General features: G+C 37.0%; 1 protein-coding gene across 1 annotated transcript in view; it reads right to left on the bottom strand.

Annotated features, from left to right (window-relative positions):
- The window catches only part of LOC117578284 (uncharacterized), a 99534-nt gene extending 81959 nt beyond the window's left edge, over positions 1-17575 (bottom strand). Inside the window, 1 exon segment of the mRNA XM_034263725.2 lies at positions 16715-17575. The gene's annotated coding sequence lies outside the window, so the exon portion shown is untranslated.
- Positions 17576-24294: the final 6719 nt, after the last annotated feature.

Genomic DNA, 24294 nt, shown 5'->3' on the forward strand with positions numbered 1-24294 from the left:
TTTACATTTCCATTTTCGATAATAAAAATAAAAATAATAATATCGCAGTATGAGCTTGTAAAACATATCTAGGCAATTTGTTATTACCCTCAGTGACCGCCAACACATTTATTATTGCCCCAGCAAAATCGTTTATAAAGTATTCAATAGTGCAAATATCGAGCCACTTTACGACAATGGGCGTGGCCATATCCCATGTCTGTGTGTCCATGTAAATGAAACGGAATTGTTATAAATTGTCTTGGACCTTTTTCCTCCCAAAACATTTCACGTTTTTTTTTTTTTTTTTTGTTCTTGTCTTTTAGCTTTTTTGCCTTTGATAGATATTTCCTTATTTGCCGTTGGGGGGGGGAGGGTGCTAAAGCAAAAATATCTTTGAGATATTGTATCTGTTGTCATGCAGCATGCGTAGGCGATTTAGTTGACGTGCCAATGGGAGCCTGTTTAGGGTTTTGCCTGGTTGCCGTTTAAATCATTATGTAACTGTTATTGAAGACATCTTTGCGGACTGCCGCCTTATTTATGGGCTGCCCAATGGTCGGCAATCTATTCTCGAATCCCGTTAATCCCTTTTTCCCCATCCACTCGATGCATAATTGTAAACAAATTAAATGGCAACCTCATTTGCCCTTATCAAGTTGATAATAGTATGCAAAATAGGGGAAAAAACAAAAACCAAAACAAAAACAAGGCAAATATGAAAAATAAAACACAATCTGGACAATTTGCCAAGTGAAAAGCTAAACTCGCCCGGCTGCTAAAGCAAGAAAGCGAGAAAGGGGAAAAGGGGAAAAGGAGGGGAGAGAAAACCTGATTTTGAACCGGTTGACAGGGCAACATTTGAGTTGAGCTAGCTGTGATGGGCGTGAACGTGGGCGAGGGCGTGGCTACTGCTATGTAGTAGAAAAGAACTGTTAGCCAGACAAATGACCAGCCAGACATTTGATAGAATCACAGTCCGGTTTAGTCCACAAATGTCTGACACTCTTGACTCGAGGTCGAAAATAAATTTCAAAGCGATTTATCAAAACCAAAATCCGAATCCCAATCCCAATCTCAATTCCACACACAACAGAAGAGGAAGAAGAAGAACCCAGAAAAAAAAGGGAACATTTTTTTGGTAGCCACAAAACGCAGCCGCAGCTGAATATAATTGTAGCCAAAAAAGAAAGAGAGAAAGGGAAATGGGAAATGGAAAATGGGAAAAATGGGCCTTAGCTTCAGATTCAGCTTCAGCTCTTAAGTCTCTGCTCTGCTTTGCTCTGCCAGCGTTGACAAACGTCCAATGCAAATTATTCATAAGCAGGGCAAACAAACATCTTGTAGCTACACGCAGCCAAAGCAACACAGCCACAAGAAAGAGACAGCAAAAGAAGAGAGTGAAAGAGAGAGAGCGAGTCATATACAAAACGTTGAATTAATGTTAAAAGCATGTTGGCCGCCTTCGCCTTCGCCTTCGTTGTTGTTGTCGGTGCTAAATCGTTCTTCTGCTGACCATCGGACATTCGGCCACTCGCTCAGCTATGTGTCCTCCTCCTCCTGCTCCTCCCCCTCCCCCTCCCCTCATCTGTGTTTGCCTTTTGGCTGCAATTGCGTTGAACGCGGCTTGGAAACTATTCTGCCGCTGTTGTCGTTTGCTGCTGCTTTTCCTGATAAGCCGCTTAGCTGTTGCTGTTGTGCAGTAAAAATATTTCCGTTATGTTCCGCTGGAAATCTGAGCAAGTTTTATTTTTCAAACATTTCCATCGATTCATTACAAAAAAAATTGAATTAAAAGCGCAATTTTAATGCTAGGCGATAAAAATTGTACAAGTTATTTATGAAATATTTTTAGAGGGCTTCAGTCGGTTTTGGTATAATTTAATACTCTATGGTATATTGTGAATGTAATAGTATATAAATATATTATTGTATAATTTAGAATTTTTTCTGTATTATCTTTTGGTATAATACCGCAAGATCGGAGCCAGTTTTATTTTCGAAGCATTTCCAACGATTCGAAATATTTATTAATCCAAAAAATTGAATTAAAAGCTCAATTTTTATGCTAGGCAAATGAAAATTGTTGAAATTATTTAAGAAATTGAAAATCGGGTCTGACATAATTAAATAATCTATGGTATATTTTGAATACAATAGTATATAAATATACCAAGTAAATCTTATGGTATAATTAAGTATTTTTTTTAGTATTATTCTTTGGTATAATACCGTCAGATATATAAGAAATATTTTAATATGGCTTCTGTGCTACGTTATACTCTAGGATATATTTTCAATGTATTAGTATATTAATATACCAAAATAAAGTATTCAGTTTGATTCAGTATTTTTTCAGATATTATTAGATATAGTACAGTGCTTTTATTGCAGGTTTGTTTTTTAATTTGTTCAAGGGCTAAACAGAAGCCTTTATGGATTTTTTTTTAAGAATTTCCATCGACTCGAAATATTTATCGATTGGAGCAAATTGTAAAACTTGCCTTCTACAACTTCTCTCGTTTTTTTTTGTTGGCTCGGTTAAAAGGCCAAAAAGCAAAAGCGTTCATCGATTTGCATTGTTTTCCCACACATCGATAATTGTTTTCGATTAGTTTCCTGAACCGCGGCAAGGTTGCCGCCTCTGCCAAATTACGTAGTAGCTGCAAAGATTATGTGGTGGCCCTGCCATTTACTCTCCTCTCCTCCTACACCGCCCACGCCTCCAGCTCCAGTTGCAGTCGCCGTCGCAGTTGTTGTTGTGCAAATAAAAAGCTTGTCACTTTGACATTTCGCCGGCAGGAGCGTTAAGTTGCAACCTGGCCCCAAACGTGCGGCAGCGACATAGACAGAGGAGTGCCGCAAGACGACGTTGATGCACGCTACGATACAACAACAACAACAAAAACATTGCTTCGTCTTCATCGGGGGCTTGGGGGCATTGTTGTTGTCTTTAAATGCCTGCCCCGTACCTATAGAGCAAACTTTGAGGATTGCATGGCAATAGGAATAAGAAGAGGGGCAAGAAGAGGGGCACAGAAGACTTTGTTGCGTTGCGGTTGGTTTGCTTACAATTTTTGCATTGCAAAAATCGAACTGGCAATTGCAGTTGGTCGTCGTCGTCTTCGTTGTTGTCCACAAATTAAACGTTTTGGGTCGTGCCAACAACAATGGTAACACAATAGTTAACAACAACAATAACAACAACAAACAAACAACAACAACAACAGCAATCTCAGCCAGTCGGCATTGTCTGCTCCTCCAATTATTTTGCATTATTTGCAACGAAAAGTAAAAGTTTCTTTTATGACTACGAAATATTGTCGAAGAAGAAAATGAACTAGATAACAACAACCACGATGATGATGATCAAACTGAAAAGGCAGCCGCTTGTGCAACGCTTAACATGTATCTATGTATCTATGTATCTACAAGTACGTATCTTCGCATCTGTAGCTGTATTTGCTGCATGCATGCGCCTAAAAAGACAATGAAAACGCTTTCAGTGATACACTTATGAGTGCGTTTGCCTTATAATTGGATAAAGATACGTAGATACACAGATATAGATACAGATACAGATACTCGCAGCTACTACGTTTTCTATTTGTTGTATTTCGTTTTGGGCTGTTGGTCAAACACATGAAATTCGGCCTCGGATCATGCGTTAATTAAGCCAAGTCTTCAAACGAAATAACAAAACTCATACGAAAGATACTTTTTGGGTGGCTGCTTGGCCAATTCCAAAATACATACATATTTAAGATCCGCAGTCAGTGTAATTGGGCAATTGAGCCGGAGGACGGCACAACAAAATGCGTACATCAAAAGTATGTGAATTGGAGGTCAAACGCTTATGCGATATGCGATATGAATCTTGATCCAAGTGCAAAGATTGCAAACGAATACGAAAACGAATACGAATACGCATACGAATCGATCGATTATTCAATTTCGAATACTCTTGAATCGGTTGTGGGGCAATGCTATTAACTTGCGACCGCCTTTCAGTGATCGATAGCTCTCTTAAATGAGACTTAAAATATATCTATTTAAGTGTTCTCTGCCAAAGTGATCGCCATAAATTATTCATTGATCAGTTTGATCGATTTGTTCTTACTTATCTTATGATAATCTTAAAGCCTAGTTGGAAGCAGCCGCAGCAACTGTCCATAAATTAGCTAAAGAAGCTCTAAGTGTCTCAAAATGAAATGCGATCGCACCAAATGATCATCAGCAAGCAATAATCACACTGATTAAACGATAAGCAAGGTGTTATTTAGTGATCTTCGTTACTGACTAACTGCCTACTTCTTACTCTTAAGAGTCTATTAACTAAACTCTGCGATATTTTAGTTTGAAATAATAGTTTATGGCAGCTTGAAATTTGTGATCATTAAATGTTTCCTTTGAACAACGTTTTCATTTGATTTTCTGCGAACGGAAACATGAAACTCATTGCATTTTGTAACCATTAATCGATGGCTCTGCAGTTTTCACTTCGCACACACACATACACACACACAAAAGATGTGCGAACAAAGCCAAGACCAAGAGACGAGACGAGTAAATAAGTCAACTGTTGGCTGTGCGACTTCATAAAGACGCGGTGAAGCCCGTAACCAAAGGGAGTGTTGCAAGTTAAAGCGCTGCATGGGTGCAGTGGCAGCCGCCCACGTGACGAGTGAGAGAGAGAGAGACAGAGAGAGGAGAAGTGTATTCGCATGGCATCGCAGTTTCAAAGAAGCACCAAGCGAAGCAAGCCGCAAAGAAGCGGGGACAAAAAGCGTCAACCGTTTTGCTTCATTGCACAAAAGGCCGCTTCAGACCGAGCCTCGGTGTTCCAGTGAAGTAACCTGCATTACCGCAGCTCCCCGTCTCCCTCTCTCTCCCTCTCTCTCTCTTTCTGTGACTGGCTTATCCCTTCTCTCAGTCGTTCGTCGTTTGTCGACGTTGACGTTGTCAATATAATCTGCTTCTTTCTTCGCTTTTTTGTTTCGCTCTGCACACACAGTTGAGGGAGCCAGAGCACTCCACTCCCCCTCTCCCCTCTCTTTCTCTATTGCTGTCTCTGTCGCTGCATTTTTCAGGCGTTGACAAATTTTGAGCCCCAAAACAAAACACAAAAAACAAGCAGCAGCGCAAACGCGACGGAGGCGAAAGTATGCGCAATAATCGAAAAATGTCGGCAAACGATGAATTGGCGTGGGCGGGGAGGGGGGAGCTGCACAATTGGGGAGCAGCATGCAGCATGCAGTTAGGCAGCAGCAACATCGGTGGCAGCTCCCTGTTCGCGTCTACTCACAGAGTATGGCATGAAATTGAAAGCAACAACGATGTTGAGAGAGGCGCAACAAAACAAAAAAACAGCCGAAAAAGAATTGAAATATTTTGAATATTTTCACGTGCATTTGCATAAGCGGGTGGGTGGCTCCATTGGGAGAGGCAGAGACGTGTGTCGCATTGACAGGCATGAAGCTGCTGCTGCTGTTGCTGCTGCACTTGAAGCGACTGCACTACAGCAACAGCAACAACAACAGCAACAGCAAGAACAACAACGAAAGCGCTTGGCAAAAAGCTTTTTGGCAATTTGCCTTCAAAACGCTTTTTTTCATTTTTTTTTTTTGTGTTTGTCGCTCCAGGTTCTATTTTTGTGTTGTTCTTTTCACGTTTTTCTATTTTTCTTCTTGCTGCTTTTTTGTTGGTTTGTTGGTTGGGGGGCGTCACCAGCATTGAGATGAGTGCTTGGCTTGATGGAAATATTGGCTCAGCTTTAACGTTTAGCCAGAAGGCACAAAAGCATTTTCAGGCGGGGGATTGACAGACGACATGGCAAAATGATCAACACAATATTTCCGTTTGCTGTACCAAAATGCAATTCCAGCCAGGCCTTAATACCCAAGCTGAGTCCCTGAGTACCTAAGGTACATCAAGCAAATGCTAAAAGGAAAGTACGAAATTGCAAAAAAGAAATAATCTACATGAAATCAACACAACATTATAAATAGTATTAGAAAAACAAAAATAGTTAAGGAACACAATTAACATAGTCCCAGATCTTAATGTACATGAAATTAAGCTTTTCAAAAACAAAAGACTTCAATTTAATAAAGAAAAATTATGCTAAACTTTTAAAAGAATTTCAGACAAAAAATTAGAAATCCTATTAGAAATCAATAATTTTGAATATGCAAATATGGTAATTCTATTCTCATAAAAAATTATAACATTGCAGATTTTTGTTTAAACATAATTAGATTTAGTCTAGTAGTTAGCTTTAAAATTAATTTAAGAAAAGAATCCGTATGGAAACTACAACATTGTGATAAAAGAAAACAAATCACTAACTTCCGAAAGAAAAAAAATTAGAGGAAAGACTATTAGAACTCAAACAAGTAAGAAAGCTACAGTCGAGTGTACTCGACTGTGAGATACCCGCTACCCATTTTAATAAATAAATAAATAAAAGAAATATATTTTGCAATATTTTTCTCTAAATATACCGAATATACTGTAAAAATACTAAAAATATACCAAATGGTATATTTGGTATATCGATATAGTACCGCATTCAAAATATACCATAGACGGCACAAATATACCAAACGGCACAATATACCAAATACCAGATAATCATAACTATTATAGTAATTATTGTATATACCAAAATTCGCAACTCTAGCTTTAAAATTACGCTTGTTATTCGATTTTTTTGATTTTCGGGGGCGGAAGTGGGCGTGGCAAAAATTTGAAACAAACTTGATCTGCGTGCAAACATAACAAATGCTGTCGAAAAAAGCTCTATCTATTATAGCTCTATCTCTTATAGTCTCTGAGATCCAGTGTTTCATACGGACGGACGGACAGACACACAGACGGACAGACGGGCATGGCTAGACATCTCGACTGTTGACGCTGATCAAGAATATATATACTTTATAGGGTCGGAGATGCCTCGTTCTACCTGTTACATACATTTCCTGCCGGCACAAAGTTATAATACCCTTCTACCCTATGGGTAGCGGGTATAAAAATTAGAGCACAATTAACGCAAATAATTTAACCAAAGTGCTGTCTATCATATTATTGAAAAAAATAAATATTATTTAAAGTTTGCAATATTATTAAAATGCGAACTTTCTTTAAATTGTATTGATTTTTATGATACAATTACAATTGAATAATATTGCAAACATTCTTTAAAATATATTTTAGTTACAATAATTGCTGCTTAATTGTTAACTAACTGCAAGTAAATAAATGAAATATATCAATTATTGAGAACAATTCTTTGTTTCAATTTGCTTGCAATACTTTAATGCACTTAAGCTACAATTAGTGCTTTACTTTCGCATTGCAATATATCAATCAGTTTAAGTACTTGAGGCAACGAACGCAATGTTGCTTTAGAAAATAGTTGAAACATCTATTCAATTGGGGATTAGGTCATTTCTAAAGCCAGTTTCATTTGCAGTTAATCCATTTAGCTGACATGGCCAGAGCAACGTAGCTGGAGAGCAGCATCAGAAGCAGCATCTCGAAACAATTCAGCAAATAAATGCTGTTGCAGAACTTTGTTTCTTTCAGTGCTCTGACATGCAACCACAAAAACCTATGCACCACACGGAGGCAGCGACGAAGAGCGAGAGAGAGAGAGAGAGAGAAAGAGTAACAGCATCAGGAACGAAACAGGAAAAGAAACGAAACCACCGACAACAGCAGCAGCAACAGCAACAGCAACGAGAGACTGAGTTGAAATCCTCCCGCCAAGCGCAACCACAACAACACAACAGCAATACTCGATGGGTACCTGTTCCACATGTTCAAGATACATATATACTTTTGTATCTGTATCTGTGTAGCTGTGTGTGAGGAACGAGCTCGCCTCAGTCGGCCACTCATGCGCAGGCAATAGGAACCGCAGTAAAGGAATGGCAAGTGGCACTGCCAAACGAGTCTGTTGCACCAAAGTTGTTCTTGCTGCAGAGAACATGTGGCTGCAGCTCTCTCTCTCTCTCTCTCTCTCTCGCTCTCTCACTCTCTCTGTCTTTCGTTCTTTCGCTCGCGAGAGAGAAGAATGTTTATTTTTTATGTTTGTTGGTTTTAAATGTTTTCTTTGCTGACCCTGAAACATTTAAGCGCAAGATTTTCAGCTTTTCGCTTCAATTGTGGTGGAAAAAGTTTCATCTGAACGTCGTTGGCAACAACAACAGCAAGCAACAGCTCTTGAATCAACATTATTATTTCAAGTTGCAGCGCTTTCTATCGTGCTCTGTCTCTGTGTCTGTGTCTATGAAGTTATCGCTCACTCTCTTTGTGGCTTTCGTTGCATGTGCTACATGCAACATGGCCGGCAGCTGTACAATAGCAGCAGCAACGCTGAATTAATTCAAGAGTGCTTCTCATTAACATCACACACACACACAGACACAGACAGACGATGATAATGATGATGTTGCTGCTGATGATGATGATGATGATGAAGATGAAGCCTCTGGCTGCACATAACTCGTTCAACATCACATGTCGCTGTTGCTGTTGTTGTTGCTGTTGTTGTGTTTGTCTTTGGGCCAAAACATGCGTCGTCTGCTATCTCCACTCCTTACTGTTGTTGTTGTTATTGTTGTTGCACGTTGTATGTTTGCTGGTTGACTGCCGCTGCCACCCGCCTCAACGTCAACGTTTTGCCTACCCTCAAATTGGGATTTTTCTTTATTCTCTGCTTAGCTGCTGCTGCTGCAGGAATTTGTTTAAGGCATACACAACAGCAACACAACAACAACAACGATAACATGAACAACACGAGCAACCACAACAACAACAACAACAACTAACAACTAGAAACCGGTTGTCTTTGCATATTTATTTACGTTTTGTTTTTTTTTTCGTCGGTTTGGTTTCTTGACTGCTTCTTCAACTGGCTTTGGTTTCTTTTGCCGGTTTTGCCAGCCCATCCTCTCATCCATCATATTCACTTTTCCTAGGCGCCTCCACCAACCATCCAAGCAACCATCCAAACTTGTCATGCGCCCAGAATTGAGCCCAGTTAACAGCAAAAATTGCAGTCTGTCAATCACTTGTTGCTGTTGCTGTTGCTCTGGTTGCTCGGCTCTAACGGTGCAACGGGGCAAAGAAAGTGCCGAAAGTTCATGCAACTCAAATAGTTGAAGCATTGTTCAGAAGACTTTGATGCCCAACAATGTGAAATTGATCGTTTCAATTGAAATGATGCGTAAAAGTGGCAACGAGAATGGATTATATTTAAATAACTTGGCTTATAACATGTTTTAATGTAGTATTTTACTAGTTTATTACTCGATTTTATAGATTAGATTAGATAAGTGTAAATATTTAACTTAATTGTATTTGAATTTATATATGAGTTACATTAAATTAGGTAAATCTTTGCTTAAATAAATCATTAAAAATTGATATTAAGATTCTAATAACGTATTTGCTATGAAATAAGTTAAAATAAGATATTCAATGCTGATGAATTTCTATGGATTAATTTAAGATGGAATTTATGCAATGATTTAACTGATTTAAAGTTTACACTTATCAAATCTAATTTATAAAATGGTATCTAATGTAAAAAATTAGTAAAATATTGCTTTAAAAATATGTTGTTAGAGTAATATCAAAAGCATTTCTACAATTGAATTACAATCGAACTAAATAAAGACTTTTCTACTATTTCAAATTAAATTTAAGACACCAAAAAATTCTGTTGATTGTTGTCGTGATCTCAATGCAAATGTCTTGACGCTTTTTCGACAGAACTTCGATAAATTTAGCTGTCGACGAGCCCCAAAACAAAAAAAATCAAACAACGAAATAAATAAATAGACGAACTCGCATACTTTTAAAGCTGCATTCTAAATGCACTCGAAATGCCAACAACAACAACGAATGCTAACAGAACAACACAAGAAAAAGTCAAATGCAAGAACAAACAAAGCAAAAAACAATCCCATCGACAGCAACAACAACAGCAACAACAACAGCAAAAGCAGCCGCAATTGCTGGCACACACATGTTCCACCAAATTGTTCACACCTCCAACCACAGAGTGTTTTTCCCCTCTCCACCGCCCCCTCTTCGTTGCCACGCCCACTCGAGACGCACACGTGCAGACGTTGCCGCATTATTATTATTTTAATTACACAAATAAAAAAACGAGTTGCACTTGCAACTCGCCAGAGTTGTTCCTTGGTGTCCCCCAACTCCACAAAAAACACTCAGCGAAGGGTTGCACAAGAAGGTGGAGGAGGAGGAGGAGCAGCAGGAGGAGGTGGAAGCATGTGGCAGACAGAACAACAGCAGAGTTGGCGACAGCTGTGTGTGTGTGTGTGTGTGGGGAGGGGAGGGGGAAACTTTTGCAAAGTGCTACCAGGAGGCAACTCGCAGGATGCTCGCGAAACTTGTTTCGCCAAGAACTCTGTTGCACATTTTACCTCGATAAGTTATCGATGGCTGTTAATGTGCTCACATCCTCAATTTGCTGATAAATGTTTATTTTCGTTTGCTACTCAATCTGCATCTTAAACATCGATAAATCGCTGCAGATATGCTATCTATATATAGCGTTTAGTTTATTGAAGCAGGAAGTTCATTAATAGACGTAAATTTAGGGTTTTTTAAGTTGAATTGTAAAAAGATAACATTTTGTATAATAACAGATCGCAAAACTACTTATCAGACAATTTAAATACTAAAATACTAGTATTATAATACTAAAATGATTTAATTTTCTAATAATAAATATATATAAATAAGTAAAGTAAAGTTAAATTTTTGATAAATAAAGTTTAAGAAAAGATTAAATTTGAATTACATTTTGTATACTTAAATATTATAAAACTACTTATCAGTCAATTTAAATACCAAAATACTAGTATCATAATACTTAAATGTCATATAAGCCATCAAATGATTTAATTTTCTAATTATAAATATATATAATATAAATAAGTAAGGTAATGTTTTGATAAATAAAGTTTAAATTTGAAAAGATTAAATTTGAACTACATTTTGTATACTTAAAACTACTTATCAGTCAATTTAAATACTAAAATACTAGTATTATAATACTAAAATGATTTAATTTTCTAATTATAAATGTATATAAATAAGTAAAGTAAATTTAAAGTTTTGATAAATAAAGTTTAAGATAAGAGTAAATATGTTTGGACGTTCAATTGGCAAAAGATTAAATTTGAATTACATTTTGTATACTTAAGCATTATAAAGCTTATCAGTCAATTTAAATACTAAAATACTAGTATTATAATACTAAAATGTCATATAGGCCAAAAAATGATTTAATTTTCTAATTTTAAATATAAATAAATGTTGGTTTTTTTGACTAAAGTTTTGATAAGTAAAATTTAGAGTTACTATATTTATAAGTGAAATTTTGAAAAGATAAAATTTGACTTACTTTTTCGAGTACCAAACAAAAATAAACACTAAAACTTAATTATCTGTTAATGTTAATAAATATTTAATAGGACAATTTCAATAAGTTAAATAATACCATAAAATTTGAATTACATTTGGAATACTAAAATATAATAAAACTACTTATGAGTCATATTTGAAATACCAATAAAATATTATAAGAATATTTATCAGCGAAATATTATTTCATTTTATTTCATTATCAATTTCTATTCAAGTTTTGATAAGTGAATGGGATGAATAATATATTTAAAAGCTCAATTGTGAATAGATAAAATTAGAATTACATTTTAAATACTAATAATATTATAAGATTACTTATCAAGTATACCTTAAAAAAGACAACTTTAAAAATATCACAAAACTGATTTAATTTTTCAATTATCAATATTTGATAGATAATTTCAGTAGCTTCAGTAGTTTCCTCCGATTACTTCAGGGTATCTATATCTATAGCATACTAGTTGCTTTTGATTTGTTTGTCGCAACTGCAGAATGAGAATGGATATAAAATCGCAAATTCTATATATAAAACGCGCCTTGCAGCTCTTCTGCATTCTACTTTGTTGCCACTTCTCCCATCGTGCCACACGAAACCCCATGCATTCATTTCAACGGTTTTTCATTTAGTCTTTATTTCTTTTTCTTTTTTTTTCGGTTTTTCTTGTGTTTTATCGAATGCGTTTCGTGCGCTTCGCAAGAGAAGCGCAAGCAAAAAAAAGACAAAAAAGAAGCCAAGAAGCCAGCAGCTAAATATAAAATTATTCGAGCCAAAAACCATGCAACGTCAGACAATTGAAAATGCACTAAGAAAATGAAAATGAAAATGAAACAAGCCAAAATGATAATAGGCACATTTTACAATAAATCAGCTAACGAAAAATGTCTTTTTTTTTTTGTTGTTGTTTTTGTTGCTCTTCGTAGTCTTTTTTTTTATTCATTTTTGCTTTTAATTCAGTTTTGCGGTTGCCAAGTTTTTTTTTTCTTCACAGTTCAGTTTGGTTTTTCTATTTTTTCGGGGTCTGGGAATTAGAACTGAGCGTGAAGCTCACACGATTAGGCACAAAAAAAAAACCTGAGCTGAGCCGCGTTGATCTGAGCATGAAACGGGAACAAAGTTGTTAAATATACAACATACATTTCCACTTCACACAGTGGTCATCTTATCTAAGGACGGAAAACACAAACACACACAGCGTATCAATAAATTCATGTTATCAGCGAGTAAAGCATAAAAACGCTGACGATTGACTTTCAAGTGCGATAATGAGAAATGGATCAAATAACGATTTCAAACATATATCGAAAGTGAACCTCAAAATGTAGTTCAATTTCCGAAAGTAAGTCGAGAGACTCATTAATAAGCATTAGCAAACACACACACAAAAAAAAGAAGTGAGTGCAATGAGTATCTCGTTATTGTTTCCGGGTCTCTCAAACAACAAAAAATAGAAAGAAAAAAAACGGTGGCGAGGCTTCAATTACACACTGAAAACTTTGCGAAATTGTAGCCCAAAAAAATGAAGTTAGAAACAAAGCAAAGAAAATACAATTGAATATGAATATGAGATTCGATCATCGACTCGGTATCGTTAGCCAAAATGCCACAAATTGAATAAAAATCACACACACAGTGTGTGGATTGGATATCAAGGGAGATAAGTCCAATGACTACTCATTATATCGACAGCTGTTGCCAAATTATTGAACGAACTACGAAGATAAACAAATCCAATAACTTGGCCAACCATAAAGACATTAATCAGAGAGGAGATGCTCAAAAAGACATCAAGCAGCAGATTCAGTTGTTATTTTTTCGTCGATTTTCTGATTAAACATGTTTGTATGTATTATTTTATTTATATGTGTTTTTTTTTTGCCAGCTTTTTAATTAGTTAACATGACGCGAGGGAGTGGAGACGATGTTGTTAATGATGTTGCTTGCGGTTTGCTATTGCTATATTAGAGTTTTGGGGTTTGGTTTTGCATTTTGCAATGCAAGATTTATACTTTCTTTTTGCCCAAAATCAAATGTTGAAAAACCGAAAACCGAAACTGTTGAAAGCCAAAACAATCAAAATATATCATGCAATCAAAGTACGAGTAACTAAACGTTAATTCTCCAGAAACTGCGAACAATTAAACGAATGATTGGACAAAACGGGTTTTTCATGAATAATGCGCACCGACAACATTATCAATATTATCGTACGTAGCACGTAGTATATTGATTGTCGATAACCTTTTGGGTCGTAAACCAAAAAATGAAATTAAAACATACATATGTCCAATCAATTTGATTAGCATGCGAATCGATAAACACTCGATAATCAAATACGCAAGCAAAATTTGTTAATTGCGAATCACTGAAGCGAATAACAGACAAAGCGATCGATTGATTTTCGATAGATTAGCCAAACATTTTCAACTTTCGAATGATCAATAAATTTCAAGCGTAAAATTTCGTTTACATTTTCTGTAGTTTTCCTTAAAAGAACGACACCTGAAATTTAAAGCAAACAACGAAGAAAAACAAGTAAGAAAGCTACAGTCGAGTGTACTCGACTGTGCGATACCCGCTACCCATTTTGAATAAAAGAAATATATTTTTTGCGGTATTTTTCCCCAAAATATACCGAATATACTTCAAAAATACTAAAAATATACTAAATGGTATATTTGGTATATCGATATACCGCATTCAAAAAATACCATAGACGGCACAATATACCAGATTGTCAGCCAAAGCAACTAAGGCATTTTTGTCCATACAAAAGTATTTCTTTAATAATAATAATTTTTGACTTTCGAATGATCAATGAATTTCAAGCGTAAAATTTCGTTTACATTTTCTGTAGTTTCCCTTAAAAGAACGACACCTGAAACTTAAAGCAAACAACGAAAAAAACAAGTAAGAAAGCTACAGTCGAGTGTACTCGACTGTGAGATACCCGCTACCCATTTTGAATAAAAGAAATATACCGATAATACTACGAAAATACTAAAAATATACCAAATGGTATATTTGGTATATCGATATAGTACCGCATTCAAAATATACCATAGACGGCACAATATACCAGATTGTCAGCCAAAGCAACTAAGGCATTTTTGCCCATACAAAAGTATTTCTTTAATAATAATAATTTTCAACTTTCGAATGATCAATGAATTTCAAGCGTAAAATTTCGTTTACATTTTCTGTAGTTTTCCTTAAAAGAACGACACCTGAAATTTAAAGCAAAATCAAAAAAAAAAAAAAGCTTCCCACGTTCTTCTCCATCTTCTCTGTATTTTCATCGCGTCCTCTGTTGTTCGATTTGGTAAATTAAAACATTTCCATTACAAAGAGCGAAAGTAAAAAGTTCTAATCACAATATTGATAACGTGACCCGTAAAAAGGGACACACAAGAAACAAAAGAACAATAACAAACAGCGGTGAAGAGTGCAAAGAGACCAAAGAAGAGAAAACACAACTTTGGTGGTACAATTATTTGTATTTCGATTATGGAATCTTCATTCTGACGCCGGCGCTTGACCCTCTCCCTCTCTGTCCCTCTCTACCTTCCTCTTCCGCTCTCCTTCGTCAAGTGAAGCATTTAGTCGTGAATTAAATGTGTATCAGTATTTATGGACATTTATTTGTTAACAATGCTCAACATTCGTATCATAAAAAGTGCTACCAAAAAGCTATTACACTGTTTCTTCTATTTTTTTTTTTTTGTTGACTACTCATCTCCTTCTTGCTGTCACTCTCTTTGCTCTTTCTGCTTTGACTTTCTACGCGTCTCTCTCTCTCGCTCTTTATATCTGCATTAATCCAATTTACTGTTGACTACTGCTGCTGCTGCTGCTCTGTTGGCTCCCCATTCCTTTCGCCTTTTGCCTTTTGCCCTTTCCCTTTCTCTATCCCTTTGCCATGGGGTGCTAATTTAATTAGCGCCTCTAAGAGACGCCGGCGAATTTCTCGTTGTCAACTCTTTCTCTCTCTCCCCAGCCATATGAATACAACAATGTTTAGCTTTTCGGTGATCCAATATTTTTCGTATGAAATTAACGCAAAGTCGTTAAGTGTTACATTCCATCAGCAACAATAATAATAATTATAATAGCAACAAACTCGTAAATGGACCGAACCCATGAAAATCGACATAGAATTAGCGATTGTTAAATACCCTTAGATTTTCATTTGCACAACATTATCTATGATAATCTCTCGAAACGAATTTATAAAATATAGCTATTAAATAATTTCGTAATCAATTAGCTACATATATTTGACTAAGGTCAGTTTGGCAGCGATAACAGCTTAACATATTTTTATTTGTTAATGTTTTTTTATGTTTTCCGACTAATCTGGGAGTCTGCCTTCGATGTTATCAGCTTAAAATACACAGCCAAGGCTAACACCCAAAAATATTTTCACTTCAACGATGAATGATAATGCTCGCTTTGAATGATTTGACAAATACAGGGTATTGGTACACAGAAAAAGAGACAGACAACATCGAAAAAATGTGCAATGAGTGCAATGCCAACGAGAAATCTGTTCAGTTTTCTATGCGCAATGTGCTGTGTCTTCTTCTTGCTTGTTTAGGGTTTTTAGCTCATTATGTCAGCGGTTTTTATGGCGCCATTTGACCAGACACCTGCCAATAATGCTGTTGACCATAAACATGTTGACCGATATTCCCATTGATTTACAATTATGACTGGGCCAACACAAGTCAGGTCTCAGCTGGGCCGGGCCGGGCTAATAGAGCATTGGGCCACACGCTTTTTTCTGTGTGTTTTTTGCACTGCTTTTAACGTGTTTTTGTCTTTTTGTCTCTTTGTTGGCACAACAACAGCATTTTCGCTTTTCATGCCAAATGCAGAAAAAAACGTCACTTTCCCTATTTTCATAGTATTTATGAAGTTGATCGATTTGATCTTAATCTACTGACATGTGCTCACTGTTCCCTCCCTTTAACGGGCACTCATCAAGTATCCCAAGTAGCGCATAAAACTGTTCCCAAGAGAGAACAAATATTCAATAAGCATATGGTGCGATTTACAAATACAACCCCACACACACGCATATGTTTCTCGCTCTTTCTCAGTCTCCCGCTGTTATGCTCTGTTCAGATCTTATTTGCAAGTGTTCTCATTCAATACAATTACCAAACACTATTTACACGCATTTCCTTTTGCCTTTTCTATCCTCGATCAGTTTCAAGAGCTGCTGCCCACACACACACACAAAAATAACACACATGCAATTGCACTTACCTTTTTTTTGCGTTTTCTTCTTTCACTGTTCTGCGCACAACTTGAACTTCTGCCGTTCTCTCTCTCTCTTCACTCAATTTCGTCTAATTCTTGCACAGCCACAGATCGAGCTCTCTTTCCTTCTCGCTCTCTCTCGCTCTATATATATATGCTCCTGTTGCGCTTGCTCTGCTGCCTGTCGTGTCTAACAACAGAACAGAACAGCGCAGCTACAACTAAAAAAAACAACAATGGCTAAGCCAGCTGCTCGCGGGATGCTGGCTGAGGATAGTTGTTGTTAACGTTAACGTTTTACGTTGTACGCTTACGTTGGCGTCGCTGCTCTGCTGCTGTGTGCGTAGCGGCCACGTTCAATTTGTTGTTGCTGCTGTAATTTGTGTTGTTGTTGCCGTATTGAATCCGGTTTTAAATTTCTTTCAACTTGGTATATATTTTTTTTATATCAAAAATTGGCTGTTGCTGCCTTTGGCTTTGGGTTTTCCTTTACACACTATTTGCATGCGTGTGCGTAGCACTTCACGTGTAGCAACAATTTGCACTTGAATTATTATTTATGCACTATGTTTTGATTGCCAACCCAAAAAAAAAAAGAAGTGTGAGCAAAAACACGTAAAAAAAAACGTATGCTACTTTTTTTATATCCTGGTGGCTGTGGCAAGTCAAACAATTTTTAAATGTTAGGCTCACAGCAAAAAAATGCTTTATATTCGCACACACACCAAGGGAATCGAAAGCAACGGAAAAAAGTAAACACGCGCGCCAAAGTAACGCAAGTTAATTTTTACGCAAACTGCGAAACATTTACGGAAAATAATGCTGAGTAACGGCAGCGACGGACGTAAACACGCGCGTTCGGTTTGAATGCCGGCAAAAGACTAACATCAGCAACTAACAGACACTCGCTACGTTGACGACGCGCTGTTAACTCAACAGTTCAGCTTTAACAGCGCTCTGTTGTCGCAACATGTTGCTGGCGCGCCACTTTGAACAGTGGATTTGTGCTGCACGCAAACTTGTTGTCCAAATGTTGCTCAACATTGGCAATTCATAAATTTAGCTTAGCTATAAATATAATATAATCAACTAATATACAGTTTATATTTCTACGAAATTCTCATATTAGTTCATAGAGATTATCAGTAAAACGAATGTTATTGGCTAATTGTGTTGTATTGCGTACCACTGTATTTGGGCACTTTAATCTTTGAATCACGCAGGCGCGCATGTCGTTGTTGGTTGTCGAACATGAGACATGTTTGACCTGTAAAGTAACAGGTGTTTACCAGCCATTGCGTTAACATAGTCTATGTAAGCATGTTGTGTGCATACTTGTATGAATGTAAATCAGATGCGTGTGTGAATGTGTATGTGTATGTGTATGCGTGCATGTGTTTTGTTTGTTGAGTAAATATGCGAGTATTACAACTTAATACATTTAGCAATTTATGCTAAATTAAATATTGTGCGTAGACCTAATGAATTTGGGGTAAACTTTGAAACTAAACTACATGCACACACATGCATAAGTATATTAATCATTTCTGCTGAGCAAAGTGCCGCAGGTGCGCCGGCGCTTGAGTCGAGTGCAAGCGAGATAGCGATAGACAGAGATGTTTCATGTTCGCAGCGTGCGTGCATGTGTGTGTGTGAGTGTGTGCGTGTATTAATGATCAGCTTGGTGCTCAGTGCAAAGCGCGTTTACTCAGCATTTTAATGAGTCGATGTCGCTTAACTATTATTTTTTTTTTTTTTTTTTTGCACTTGACTTTGAGCATTTGTATGGCTATTGAGGGGGCGGGGATGGCAGCGGGGGGTGCAAGCTTTAAAATTGTGTAATTAATAGTTGAAGTTGCGGCTGCTGTTGATAGTGCTGTCTAATGCATTTAAATATGTATGCGGACAACGCACCTGCTATTGTTAGTGTGAGTGTTAGTATTATTGTTGTTGTTGCCGCTAAATATTTGCTGACCTTGAGAACGGCCCAACGTACAATGTCAAGCACAAGCTTCGATATTTTTGTTTGGCTTTTATTTATTTACTATTTAATTTGTGCGTTTCGTTTGGTTCGTTTTTAGACTTTAGTTTAGTTTAGGTATGTTTAGTTTCCGCTTTAATTTTGGACATGCAGCGACTTGTCTGCATAGCATTTTAAGTGCAATTCCTTGTCAAATTCAGCTACAACAACAACAATAACAACAACAAGGACAATCAATCAATCAGCCAGCCATCAATCAAAGCTACAGTTGTGCGAAAAGCTTTTGCCTAACATATTTTGGCACATTTCTTCCTCCTCCAACTCCTTCGCTCCAATTGCTGACAGCTGCACACACACACACTTACATACGCATACAAACTCTCAAGCACACACATACACCCAAAGCGTACGCATGCAAACACACAAGCAGACAAACTCACGCATGCAAACGCACACAAACATATGTCGTCTCATTAACATCAAACGCATTCGGCTGCAGCTTAGAAAGTCACCCCATCTCCTGCTCCACCTTCACCTTCACCTCCTCCTCCTACTCATCCACCGAACACCCTGAGTAAAAGCAGTTACATATGTCTGTCTCTCTGTGCTCTCTTTCGCTCGCACTCTGTTTTATCTTTTGCTTGTGCCGCCGCTTCGGCTGAACGCTTGTGGAACGGCAAAAGTTTCAATTAAAACTCAAGAACGACTTCGTTGTCGTTGTTGTTGTTGTTGTTGTCATGCTACGCTTGCTAGAGTTATTAAAAGCAGCAACAACAACAACAACAGCTACACTAACTGCAATAACAAACAACAAGTCAACAAGCCAAAGAAGCGTTGAAGAGTAAACACAGCAGCAACAACAACTAAAAGATGAAAACGAAGCAGAAGGCGAAGGCGAAGAAGAAGCAGCAGTGGCAAAAGCAGTTCTTTCTGGGGGATGGGGGAGACTTTTACTCAGCAGCAGCAGTAGCAAAACTCATCAGCAAATCACGTTAATCAGTCTGAACGCCAAGTTCTTATGGGGTGGAGCGGGGAGGGGGAAGTGTCTACAGAGGTCGGTTATAGTTAAAGATTTTGGGGCCAAACGCGTCGACGGGCTGCAACTGTAATAATGTGCAGCCAGGCGTGGCGAAAAAGAGAGGAAGCGAGAGTGCGGGGTAAGCGATCTTGAAACTGAAGCTAAAGGAGCGAACGAGACGAACATAGAGAGAGAGCGAGAGCTGAGCTAGAAGCTTGACTTTGACTTTGGACTTGCAATTGAAGTTCGAGTTCGAGTTGCAGTTGTTGTTGTTGTTGTTGTTGTAAGAGCGGCCGTCGAGCTTATGTTTTGTTTGTACTTTTGTTTTCGCATTGGAAATGAAAAGAAAGCAGCCAAAAGCAACAACACATAAACAATGTCGCTGTGTGTTAACTACCTCAGAACATGTTGTAAAACGGCTCAATAGCTCAAAAGTCGATTTGTTCGATGTTCGATGGTCGTTTGAGTTGCTGTTGCAACTCTATTTAATGTCTAATTAGCTTCAAGTGTGAAAGAGCGGGAGAGAGAGAGAAAGAGAGTGATCTCGTTTAATGTTTGCTTGGATGCATTGACATTTGAAAGATGCTTTTGGCATTTTATACGGTGAATGCTGAGGGTATCTATTAGTCGGTACTTGTGAAATGAATTTTTATTAATTTTTATAACAAACTTTCAATAAAGACATTATAATTACATTTTTTTTATTTGAAGATTTCCACTTTCAAGGCGTAGTTTTATATTTTCTGTTTAGAATAATTTGTTGAATTACAACTTCGTTGAAAATCGAATACTTAAATATTTGCTGAGTATCTCCAAGTCGAACATGCTTAAATTTATAATCTCGAACAACATTAGAACATCTAGAATTCTTCTAGAAAATTAATATAAATTATCAAAACTATATATCTTTCTTCGTGCGTATAATTTGAAGGCTCCAATTTCTTACCTAGGGTATCTATTAGTCGAATTCAAAGTCGAAGAGACTTGTTAGATAATTTGAGTATACAAATATGCCGGTCTTCAAGCTTATATTACCAATTTGCACAAATTACTTCACATACAGGGTATCTATAAGTCGAATACTCAGAATGGAAACCAACTTAATTGTTTATGGGACATTAGAACATCTAGACTTCTTCTAGAAAATTAATAAAAATTATCAAAACTATATTTCTTTCTTCGTGCGTACAATTTGAAGGCTCCAATTTCTTACCTAGGGTATGTATTAGTCGAATTCAAAGTCGAAGTAACTTGTAAGACAAATTGAGTATACAAATATGCCAGTCTTCAAGCTTATATTACCAATTTGCACAAATTACTTCACATACAGGGTATCTATAAGTTGAGTACTCAGAATGGAGACCAACTTAATTGTTTATGGAGCTTTAATTACTAAGCGAAAGGGCGATCGATAAGCACGATAAGTATTCTAAGGACACTCAAAGAGGCAGCATAACAAACGAGGACAAAGAACAAAGAACTGGCCAGAGGGCGTGTCTCGACTTCGACCTGGCACCAGGATGAATCAAATGAACTTCAGCCGGACGGACGCTGGCAAAAATTTTACCTTTATGAGCCTGTCCACATGCTGCTGCAGTTGCTGTTGCTGCCTGCCCCCCATAGATAAATGCTTCATCCTGCCATACAGAGTCGCGTTGACAGCTATAATTACTTTAATGATGATTTCAGCTCCATCTGAGTGATGGCAACTGAAAGACAGAAGGGAAGAGAGAGAGGGGAGGGGAGGGGTAGAGACATCGCTGGGGTTGGCTTTTGTTTGTGCGCGTTTAAAATGCAATTATATATGCATTTAATAATACTCATTGCATACTTTGGAGAGCCGGCTCACTTATCGAGCCACTGCAGCAACACTGTGAGAGAAGAGGGAGAGGGGAGAGGAAGCGAGAATGACAGCTGCAGCGTTGGCGTTGGCGACAACAGAAAGCCGCTGAAGCCGCTACTGGAGATTAATTAAATTGAAATGCGATGGCAAATCGAATTTAAACGGCACAAGCGGCGTATGCGCAATATTCCATTAAGCATGACATATCAAGGCAATAACTCTGTCTGTGTATGTGTGTGCGTGTCTGGTATATAAAATTCAGCAAATTAATTCGTTAATCAAACTATCGAGCAATCATTATAACATGAATATTACTCAACAATAAACGCTGCCTGCAACATTTCATATTTATTATATGTAACAAATGCAATTTATATGAATCAAATAATCCAATGAATTACAAAAGAATATTGCGCTTGTTGAACAGCTGTAGAACTGTAAAACTGTAGAAACTAAAGATAGAATAACCAAAAGTACAAGATTTATATAATCTTAGTTAGGAGATATGATATTAATTCAATTGAAAAAAAGAGCTAAGAATTGAAATTGACAAAAATTTAAAAATCAAGCTGAAAACTTTTCTTAATATTCAAAAATATTTAAATGAATTTATACGTTAAAAACTATGTTCATATTTTAATAAGAATAATATAATATTTAGTCGTTGCACATAATATATGAATAATTCATGTTTAAAATATAATTTTTTATTTTCATGTCCTTAGACATTTTAATATACAAATATTAAGCAGAAACCTAAATTATTCGCTAATTATGATCTTACTTATAATTACTATCAATATTTTAGACAAATATTTAAATTCAAATTAAATTCAAATTATTTCACTCCACTAAATAAATTATTGTTTTAACTTACAAGAAAAGAATAATTACTTATTGTATGTTTTTCTTTCTAATTAAACAAGTAAGAAAGTTACAGTCGAGTGTGCTCGACTGTGAGATACCCGCTACCCATTTTTAATAAGGCCAAAATATTGCGGTATTATTTTCAAAATATACCGAAAATACTAAAAAATACTAAAAATATACCAAATGGTATGTTTGGTATATCGATACAGCACACCATTCAAAATATACCATAGACGACACAATGTACCAGATTGTCACCCAAAGCAACTCAGACCCCTAGTAAATAGGCGTTTTTGCCCATACAAAAGTATTTCTTTAATATCTTCCACAATTTTTATCTGATCGCAACCAAATTTTCAGGAATCATAACTACTACACTAATTATTGTATATACCAAAATTCGTAACTCTAGCTTTAAAATTTGATTTTGTTATTCGATTTTTTTGATTTGCTCTATCTCTTATAGTCTCTGAGATCTAGGTGTTCATACGGACAGACGGACAGACGGACAGACGGACGGACGGACAGACGGACATGGCTAGATCGTCTCGGCTGTTGACGCTGATCAAGAATATATATACTTTATAGGGTCGGAGATGCCTCCTTCTACCTGTTACAAACATTTCCTGCCGGCACAAAGTTATAATACCCTTCTACCCTATGGGTAGCGGGTATAAAGATTGGATAATTATTATACGACCAATAATAATATTTCAGACTGATAATTTATTTTAATCGATTATTTTACTGCATTAAATAAATTTTGATTTTTACTTTAGAAAGAAAATAACATTAAAATAAAAAAATTCAAAATTTCGCTGCATTAAATACATTTTTATTTCGACATTAGAAAGAAAATAATAATCAACTATTATGTACAGTAATTCGTTAGCACTTATCAGGAACTTTAATTTGTTTCTCCCAATTTACTAAATAAGTTATTATCACGCTAATTATGTTCGATAAAAAGAGTAAAACAAATATAATTTGTTATTTATTGTCAGCATTATTTTTTTTTATAGTTGTAACTATGCAACAATTGATTACAATTCGATATTGCAACACAATTAAAAAATGATGCAATTGTAAAGTGCAAAAGGGAAGATGGGAAGAGTGGTGGAGAGGGGGGGGGGGGGGAAACATGGATTAAATGGGCAGCCCAGGCTGTGGGGATGCCCAATTGAGATGCAGAGCCACGCCCACCATTATGCCTACAATTATTCAATTAAAAAGTGCATGCCGCGCAATTAATATAATTTTCAAGCAACGAAAGCGAAGCTAAAAGTTTTTCGCTCTGTTGGCTTCGCATGTGTGTGTGCCAGTGTGTGTGTGTGTGTGTGTGCAAGTGTGGGCGTGGCAATAGGCGGTCTGACAACGATGTTGGCAGCTGCATGGAAAACTTGCAAAAGTTTTTAAGTGACTTCTAATAGCGAATTATGATGCCGTTGCAGGCGAGCTTTGATGAGCTCCAAGAGCAGCTGTGAGGGGGACAGGAGGGGAGAGGGGAAGGGAGGGTTTTCCGCTAAAAGGAAGGCAGCCAATTTCCAATGCAATGGCTGCGGTTCCTGTGCGGTGGGGGGTGGGGGGCGGTGTGCAAGTGGAGGCGTGGCTGCTGGCAGAGCAAAAAGTTCACGCTTAAAACTTGGACGATAACTTCATTGCAGTGCACACACACACACACACACGCACAGGCTGTGTGAATGAAGAGCATAGAGTGTGTGAGAGAGAGAAGGAGTGATAGAAAGAGAGAGAGAGAGAGAGGGACATGCATAAACAGAGCGCACTTTTAACAAAGTTAGTTAGTTTCTTCCTTCCGCTTGCGGGCCAAGCACGTGTGTGTGTGTCTGTGTGTGTTGTGGTATATACGTGTGTGC

Source organism: Drosophila albomicans, chromosome X (genome assembly GCF_009650485.2).
Source record: "Drosophila albomicans strain 15112-1751.03 chromosome X, ASM965048v2, whole genome shotgun sequence".
In the NCBI taxonomy this organism is placed as follows: domain Eukaryota; kingdom Metazoa; phylum Arthropoda; class Insecta; order Diptera; family Drosophilidae; genus Drosophila; species Drosophila albomicans.